Below are 9898 nucleotides of genomic sequence, written 5' to 3'. Positions count from 1 at the left end.
GTTCCTTGACCGGCTTGTTGGTGCAGTGATGAGTCTGTTGTCCGATCTGCTGTGTCTAAAGGTATGATAGAAAGCTCTCAACATAGAGAGAATTTCTCCTACCGTATAAAGGCTCTCATAGAATTCCCCATCTTCAGCCAAGCCTGCTGGCGATCGGCACATTTTTAAGTACCTTGTTTGTAGATAAATCAAAATTGAGGCCTGTATGCGTCTCTGCATACCTGAATAGGAGCCTTGTCTTTGAAAATAAGTCATTTCCGTAAGAAACTGCACCACAATTTACTTTGCTTTGCAGTTGTGTTGGTTTAGGCCCCTGGAAGTAGAGAAGCTTTTGTGATTGTCCTGACAAGGCACGGGTGGAAAGACCTTTTGTGTTTACCTGAGCATTTTCCCAGAATCCCGCCCTACTAAATATGCTGCCTCTACTGTAAGGTACGTGACTTCTGTGTTTTTAACTACCCCTCCCAAAATATGTGGATGCGGTTTTTGTGTTGCTGCCAGGATCTGCTATGACATCTGATCAACGTAAAGGAGTTCAAGCGTCAAAGAATCAGAAATCAGACCTTCGCTATTATTAGCTGCCAGATAAAGGCGGTTATCTCTGTTGAAAGAGTTGCAAGTCTCACGCGTTCCCTCTGTAAATCTGAAGGAAATCGTGTCTCTGAGGACTCGATATAAGGCCGTGGCTGGCAGAGTGCATCGGACATCTGCGTTTAAGCACACTATCGTTAGACTGCCTGCGAGGGTACCTCAAGCTTTGGCTACAGCAGAATGAAGCCCACAGAGGAAAATTTAGTAATTACGGAACACGTTAAACACCCAGAAAATAATTCCATCTGTTGACCAAAATCCCATCCAGTAACATGAACATATTCTTATTAAAAATTTACTGTCTTAGGCGGCTGAACGGGAATTTATCCCAGAGTAATATCGTATCCTTTCTCTCATTCCCAAAGCATTGACCACCGACACACACACTGGGCAGGATTTTTTTCCCCTCTTCAAAAGCTTGGGATGTGTCAAGATGTCACGATAGCGACTGGCAGTGTACAGCAAGCAGCTTTGGGGACGCGTGACGCGCCGGGGGCTGCGGGAAATTGCGCATTAAACATAACAGATGACTGGAGTGCCACCCAGGGAATTTTAATTGCCGTTTGCATGGTCTCGCCGGATGCTCCCCTCGCCCGAGGAGCGCTAATATTTATTTACGGAGCAGAGTAACGTGACGGCTGCAGTCGCCGGGGGAACACCGGAATTTATCTGGAACTTTCCATCCATCTGAAAGACAGGCCAGTCTGATGTTTTTCTTTTCTCTTTCAGTGAGTTAAACTTTCCCTCTTTGTAAGTAATCAGGCACTGTTGGGTGCAGAGATGTGAGAACAGTCTCCCTGGACTGATGGCATGTTCATTAGCGCTCTGACTTCCACCGCAGGTGAAACACAAGATGACAGTGATTCCTAAAGTATCTACAGGACATTCGCCCTGTCAGGTTTTGTTGATTTTGGGACTTACTTGGTGACAACGGCATAGGAGAGACTTGGATGTTGAGGAGAGGGGACACAACTTAATCATATATGATGTAATGGTCTGTTTATAGAGGGGATGAATGAAGCCAAATGAATGAATGAATGTTCAGTTAAATCATTCGATGCCATGAAAGGCAGTGAGATAAGCACATGTACAAGTCAGTATGCCGAGGAGTCACTAAGCAGCAGGCTATGGGTTATAGATGATTTTCTCCTTATTGAACATGAAATCCCAAATAGCATTCCTTACTGTCGTGGTTACAGTACTGCATGCCAACCAACAACAGCACGCTTGTTTTTTGTTGCTATTTGCTAAAGATCTGTACTTCAAACAAGCTGTCCAAGGACAATATTTCTGATGAGTGAATTGTACCCTAAATACCAGAGCACATTCAAAGCAGTAGATTCACTCTTTCAGTCTCATTGGCTGCAAATGTGTGGTATGCATGTATTCCTGGAAAACAAATCATATAAAATACTTTCTAAAATACTAATATATATTTTTCAAGCAGTTTTGGACAGTATAGATGTATTCGTTGGATCACTGGAGATCTGCATAAAAAGGCAATTAAGATTAAGATTAAATTTATTGATCCTAAAGGGAAATTCTGGATTTTTAATTCAAAGCAATTTCGAGTTTCCATTTAAAACAAAAATGAATGAAAAGAAGCAGGTCATTTCTGTATAGGAAGAAATTTCACAAATTGTATATACTTATTCTGTACTTTTGCCTGGCCAGTCGTGTTCATTAGTTTTCACTATAAATCCTGTGGCATCATGGGGGATGAAGTTCTATTAGACAAGTGCCTAGTCTCTCTGTCAACCTGCCAGTGTCCTGACTCACATATTTTTAGAATTTTATGCATCCATTTATCCGTATTCCAGCAATCTGGTACAGGGTTGGGGGGGGGGAGCTGGAGTCTATCCCAGGTAGCACAGATGGGACACAAGGCGGGGTTCGCTCTGGACAGCAGTCCATTGTAGGGAACATATTCAAACTCAGTCACACACTATGGGCAATTTAGAGATACCTGTTCACAGAACCACATGTCTAACTGCCACCCCTGGGGTTGTGAGGCTGGTGGGTTATTATATTATACTGATATGAGAAAATCCCCCCGGGGGGGTTAGTAAAGCAGAAACAGGAACAGGTGACTTGATATTGCCTGATTCCCTCCCTCCCCCGAAATAAATTATTATGGACAATGCCATTGACCCAGACTTCCCACCCTTACAAAAAGGGAAAAAAGTAGAATATCGAATTAATGCCACACATTGGCAGATATATTGACAGATATATTCCAGATCAGACCTCTTTGCCCGTGGTTTTAAAAAATGGTCTTAAATACGGTAAATAAAAAGGTACCCCACCTAGTATATAGCTATAAATTTAACGTAATATTTTTCTACATTTACATTTTATCGCTATATTATATGCGATGTCCCGTGTGTTTGAATAGATTTTTGACACTGGTTTATTGTAATAGAATTACGGGGAGGGGAGACTCTGCTAGATGCTTTGGTTTATCGGAAATTACAGTGTAGTTTTCGTTCGGTGCTGATAAAAGCAATGGGAAGATTCACCAAGAATGTATCCCTTCACATTTTTTTATTTTTTAACAATATAAGGTAATATTTAATACATGAAGTATGTTAAAGATTTACAGAAGCTTCATTTCGATCATTTCAAATGAGTCGGCTCTGTGCCTCTGGATCACGAATTTTTCCTCCGGTTTATGAGTCATTTAAGCACTTGGGGCTTTCGGGTGCCGAACTGGAACAGGGACCAGGGTTATGACTATGGTCAGGGAGGAGCCACTATGAAGGGAGGGGAGTGGGGGGTGGGACAGAGCCAGTGTGGGTGGAGTTTGCCAGGCTGGTAAGGGCCCTCCCCATCGCATGGGGGGCGTAGCTAGAAATTCTGGGCCCAATGGCTATTTTTACACATTCAATGGTCCCTGTGAAGTGCTGGGGCCCCTGAATCTGCCAGGGTATCCATGCCCCTACTGTGGCCCCTGTAAAGTGCTGGGCCCCCTGAATCTGCCAGGGTATCCATGCCCCTACTGCGCTCCCGATCCCGTCGCAAAAACCCGTCTGACCATCGCAGCTAGCAGAGAGAAGCGCAGAGTGGCGCCGCATGGCGAATCGCATTATAGCCCCCTTTAGCGATGAATCACGCCGGCTTCTTTTCATGTCTTATCCATCTGAACCTTGGCTGGGCAGCGCATAAGGGTTCACGCTCACATCAGAGCCCTTAGACGTGGGCTAAAGCGGGAACTTGGACACGTGCAGGTTAACGAAGGGATGAAGCAGAAGCATTTACATGCATGAATTTGCATGAGGCCGGGTCTTCGGCGGCGTAGTCTTTTTATCATCGGAGATAAGGGAGGCAGGCGAGCGACCTTAATGCCTCTCCCCGGTCACTCGGGCTCCTGCACTCGCTTTGAAGTCCCGGGCCTCACTGAAGGGGGGTGGGGGTTTCAGGAGGTGGGGCAGTGCAGTGGCAGCGTGTTCAGACCACCATAGTTCTGAGACTCCAGGTACATCGGTGAACCGAAACGGGAAGGTGGAGGAGCATAAAATGCAGGGTGAGATGCCAGTGGCAGTGACGAGCCACACCCCAAACCACAACCAAGCTGTCTTTCTAGGACCCCTGATGGGCGTCCAGAATTTAGCCTGAATGTTAAGCGCATGATTTAATGAGAAAATATTAGCGTTCCCTCCTACAGAGCATGACAGACATCTCCCAGAAAATCCCACTATAATGATTTACTCATTCAAACCACCAGCAACTCCGGTTTTATAGCAGAGCTGTCCCCCCCCCCCCCTCCCGCCACTGCTCCATACGGTGGCCAAGTCAGCATGCGGCGCTGCCAAGTTATATTAACATTCACCACCCCTCCTGCTTACAGTGTAGAGAGCAGAGGAGGGGGGGTGGCAATGGGTCAGCACAGAACGTGGACCACAAGGCTTCCAGTCCTGCATGTGAATTGTCCCACCACTGCGTTTCACAGTACTCAGAAATTTCCAAGGGTGATTCTAGCATTAGTTAAAGCGGGGGGCATAAGACGGGCCAACCTTATCATTAGCCAATGACATGTTTTGAATTGCTGAGTGAAAGAGGATGGGGCCAATCAGCTTTCAGCTCTGGACCAGTGCTTCTTTGGCTTCACCCCTGTATACACACTAGGACATTTTTGTCCTCATATAGGGACAACATCAGCTGGATGAGACACCATCTGCCTGTGGGCTCCTGTCTCGCATCTCCTGTCTTATCCCCGGTCCTTCACCACCGCAGCTCTCTGTGATGTCACGACTTTCGGACCATCCTGAACACTGATGAGAGGCCTCGGTCGGTTTGCACTGGCACCTACACCTCCAGCACCGTCACGCTAAGCACGGGAGTGCCTCAGAGCTGTGTTCCCAGCCCACTGCTCTTTTTCACTACTCACCCATGATTGCTCAGCGAAGTTCAGCTCGGATCACATCATCAGATCTGCAGACGAAACGACGGTGGTGGGTCCCATCGACAACAGTGACATCTCATCATACACGGAGGAGCTGGCTAGACCTGCTGCCTGGTGTAAGTGCAATAATCTGTCTCTCTATCTTAGAGATGATAGTTGACTTCAAGAGGACAAACACTGCCCACCCACATCTCACCATTGATGGCACTGCTTGCCAAGAAACTAAAGAGAGTGAGGCTCCCCTTTTCCTCACCTCATTCTATAGGGGAACTATGGGAAGCCTGCAGTGCAGCTGCTTCACTGTCTGGTATGGGAACTGCAAGGTTTCAGCACTGCAAGGTTTTCACTGCAGCGGATAGTGAGGACAGTGGAGAAAGTCATTGGGGTACCCCTACCTCCCCTGAGGGACATCTATCACGACCACTGGTTTTGCAGAGCTAGCAACATCATGGAAGACCAATTCCACCCACTACATGGACATTTTTCTTTCTTTCCAAGTGGAAAATGGCATCGAAGTGTTTATGCTGGTTCCACCAGATTGTGTGATAGCTTCACACTACAAGCCATCAGAATCCTTAATGCGCATTCATGAGCCACTGCTTAACCAAATGTCATTCCGGTACACTATCTGACTGTTTACCTCACAATAACTCCATTAGTATTATACTCTTAATGGCATTTGCACTTTACTTATAACTCTCAACCAGTGCTGCTATAACCTCTTTATGTGCAATAATTTGATTCCCGGCATGTCGCTAAGTGGCTCTCTGTCACACTTTACCGGTCATTTCATTTTATATTTATACTTACATACAGAAATATCCATGGCCCTATATCGCATATTGTTACACTGTTTAGTGTTGTTTTTGTCTGTGCGCACATTATACTTTTGTTATATGTCGATGTATGTCCACGATCCATGGAGAAACATCGTGTCGTGACACTATGTATGTGAACACAGCTGCTGCTGATGATAAAGTACCTTGAACCTTGAGAGGGATCAGGGATGTTGGGCTGAACGGTGGCCATGATGACTGACCCATTTCGGTTCAGGACACGTGCACACAAACGGAGCGCTGGACGGGGATGACACCCAGACACCCGTCTGCTGGAGATGTGCCCTGCACTCAGCTGCTTGGCAGTGAGCTGGAGCTGGGCCGTGTTGGTCAATAAAACAGCATTTAAGAGTGGCAGCCCCACCGGTTTTCCATCGTCTATGAAAGACAATCCTGGCAGTCTGCAGACATGAAAGGGGACCTATTGTGTTTAATCTCATTGTTCATAATTTTATTTGTGGGGTCTACTAGAGTAGATTTACATGCTTCAGTGTTCCAAATACACATTATTTTTCTCGTATTGTACATCTCGATTCATCCTCTGTCTGAAACACTGTTAAAGTCTTAAGCCCCAGTGTGCTCTGATTGGTCAGCTTACCCTACATGTCCCGCTGCTATCTTGCAGTCTACAGGCAGATCCTCGAAGGTAGGTGGACATTGAGGATTGTGATACGGGGTGACCTCAACATGTCACGGAAGTAAGGGCTGGAATTCCAACAAGGCGTTTCAGGCAGATTAGGGAAGAGCGGTTTCTGTGGTGAGAGTTACTCTCCTTGGCATGTATTTTGGGCCTAGGGACTTTAAAATATAAGGCAGTTTATTGAAGAAGAATTACCCATCTGGCTCTGATAACTAATTAAGGTGTTAAGTGAAAATCAGAAGCATCTACTATTGTTAGTGATTAGTGCTAAAGGACACATTAAGTTTTCAAAATACTGCCAGATGCTTTTTTTTTTAAAAAAAAATAACTTAAAAACTGCAGCAGTGTTCAGTTTAGTTGCAGTGCCAGTTTCAAAACAGGGAGCGCCGATGAAAATTTAATGCATCTACAGGTTCTGTTAAGCCCTCAGCCTCTCCTGTCGTGCAAAGATGCACGGTAAAACTTATTTACTTCTAAAACTGACAAGACACAACCCCCCCTATGATGCCGTTCCATGCATGATGCCAGGGTTCTCTGCCTGATGGTCTCCGAGGTTGCCGGACGGCACATGGAACATGTCGGCAAAGGATTGAGGAGAATCGGAATAACCAATAATGGGAAACCAGTAGATGGAGATGGAAACTCAAAGAAAGAAACCAAAACAACAGTACAACAGTTAGACCCAGGAGCCGTGCTTAGCTGGATAACTTGTCGGATTGAAGGTACGCTGGTTTAAATGCACTTTATCTTTATTCACTTACATTCAGCCCTGACTAACTTAAATCTGCCAAGTTATTCAGTTAAGCCATAAATCCTACTTCGTGATACAGGCCCCTGGTCTCCTTGCACCATGAGTGTGGGGCTCCAGGGAGCCAAAACTAGGAACCCAGAGAGAAGATACTGATGAATAAGTTTCACAGACACAGAGAGAAAACTCCAGTGGATTAAAAACAGCCTTAGAAACACAGAAGCAGCAAATAGAACCAAGTGCTGTGTTTTATACCCAAAATGGGGACTCGACCCAAGCTGCTCAGTCTGATTAGAAGCTGGAGGCTACATTTCTAGTTAGGAGCAAGATCACCTGGAGCTGGCTCACTCCTGTGATGAATGAAATAGTCACATCTCCTTCGCATGTGTCAGTCCAACCACTTATGTATCAGCTCAATAGTCCTTCAAACAATAACCGGCTGGGTGTCATTAGACACCTGGGCCTTGATGCCACACTTGCCGGCTCCGTGACCTGGTGCGTGCTTTGAGTTTGTGTTTGTGTCCCCTTGTACTGGAGCCAAAAGAAACAACCAGCGTTAAGGCATCTGACAACTTGACGTCTCACGACATCTTCTGGCATTTTCTTATCAATAGTTTCTGTGTCGGTGCCGCATGTCGGAAATGGAGCATTTTCTCAGGGCTGTCCAGGTGATGGACTGGAGACTGGAAAGCAAGCAGGTGAGTGGTGATAAACCCCCGTTCCAGCCCCTCTTCCCAGGCCTCTCCCTCATTGCAGCCTCATCCGTGTAAAAGGCTCGCCCCAGGAGGTGGAACGTGGCCGCCAGGCTGTCCACCGTCCGAAGGGAAGACGGCGGAGCGTGCTGTCAGGTGTGAATACCATGTGTTAGCATGTGATTCAACACGGGTAAAAGGTACAGTGGTAAAACACAAAAAGTGTCAATGAACTGTATAACATATTGCAAAAAGTTATTATATGCACAGAATGTGTAATCTTATCATCAAATAAGGAATTACAAGAGGTGTTAGGCCAGAAGTGAATCCATCCATCCATCCATCTATCCATCCAAAAGCATAGGTTTGGTTTCAACACTGGTAAGGGCTAAATCACCCCAAGCCCCCCACCCCCATAAACACACACACACTACTCCCATAATATCGGTTGGGACATATCCTTAGCATTCACACCCAAATCTATGCCCCCATCCATCCATCCATCCATCCATCCATTCACTCTCCAGGGTTGCTTATTTATTACAGGGTTGTAATGGGCCTGGAACCTTCTCTAGGAAACACTATATGAGTTGGGGGGATGGGATGTCAGTCCATCACAAAGTGCATACAATCCTGTGAAAGTGCAGTATATAAAAGTAAACGGGGGAAAAACCTCATAGATGTAAATCTCAGATGCTGGATCAGATTGGCACACGGTTTCTCCACAAGCTGCTGGAAACCTCTGTGAACCTCACCAATGCTTAATTGGATTGGGGACGGACTTCAAAGGCGACTGTGAAAGTACTATTTCTCGGTGCCATGCAATTAAGCAGGTACCCTGTACATTTGAGCATCATCGTCCTGAAATACATCCTTCCCAGCAGGGGGAGAGGACAGCTCATGCTACGGGAAGCGGATAATTGATAAGCATGGTAATGTACTGTAAGATGTTGCTTTCCCTTTGCCTGTAATCAGAGCAGCTATCCAAGACCTTTTTTCAGATAATGCATCGACCATTAAAAAGCCACTCACAACATCCTTTGTTTAGACCACACGCTGCACTGTAGAGCACCTTCGTGCGTTTATGCACGTGTCTAAAACAAACATTGATTTTTGTTTAGATTATGGGATTTCCATGCTTATGAAAAACGGTGCTAATGTACCACTGTGTGCCTGCAGCTTCATGATCATGGGCAATGTATGTCCACACGGGTTACTGAAAGGTTATTTACGCCTCAGTATATAAACAATTGCTTAAAAATGTCCTTATAATGGAAACTGTGCTTACAACCCAGTGACTCAAAGCACCATACCCAGCAGTACTAGCAAATGAGTAAACATGTTTGGTTCTCCAGACAATGCAATTATGGCAGATGGAACGTGCAGATGTGGAAAGATGGGGATTGCTCTGAAATTTTCTACACAACTGGATAACACATCTATATATATGTGATATATCAGGAGAACTTAAAAACCAGCCCAAGTATGTAGAAAATCAGGAGCTGTGAGAAGTATTTGCAGGAGGAACATGTAAGGGACACCCTGGCCAGAATGGGGAGAAAGCATCTCCAGGGTGTTTCTCCATCATGGAGAAATGGCCGGCAGCCTGTGGACTTTCATGCAAACCAGCCTAAACCTGAATCACAGTCACCTGACTTCTCTCTTCTTTAATTCCTAAGACTGTTGGTGAATGATAGACAGTGTAGGTTTTTCTCTAACAACTGAATCACGGTTATATTTTTAAATAGACCATATGCTTAAACAAAGCTGACAAGCTGGGCGAAATTGCAACAATTAAAGTACAAGTGTACATACCTGTACCTCCAGACTTAAAGAAGTTCCAGGACGATTTCAATCCATGGTTCTAGTTTTGTGATTGGGTCTTTGGGTTAATAAAATTAACACCTACCATTCCATAAAAACTGAACCACACACAGTTGTCTGGATTCAGTGCTCAGTCTTCGACGAATAGCCAAAAGACACCTGCAT

This window comes from Brienomyrus brachyistius, unplaced genomic scaffold (assembly GCF_023856365.1).
Source record: "Brienomyrus brachyistius isolate T26 unplaced genomic scaffold, BBRACH_0.4 scaffold67, whole genome shotgun sequence".
In the NCBI taxonomy this organism is placed as follows: domain Eukaryota; kingdom Metazoa; phylum Chordata; class Actinopteri; order Osteoglossiformes; family Mormyridae; genus Brienomyrus; species Brienomyrus brachyistius.
This window is presented reverse-complemented; position numbering follows the sequence as displayed.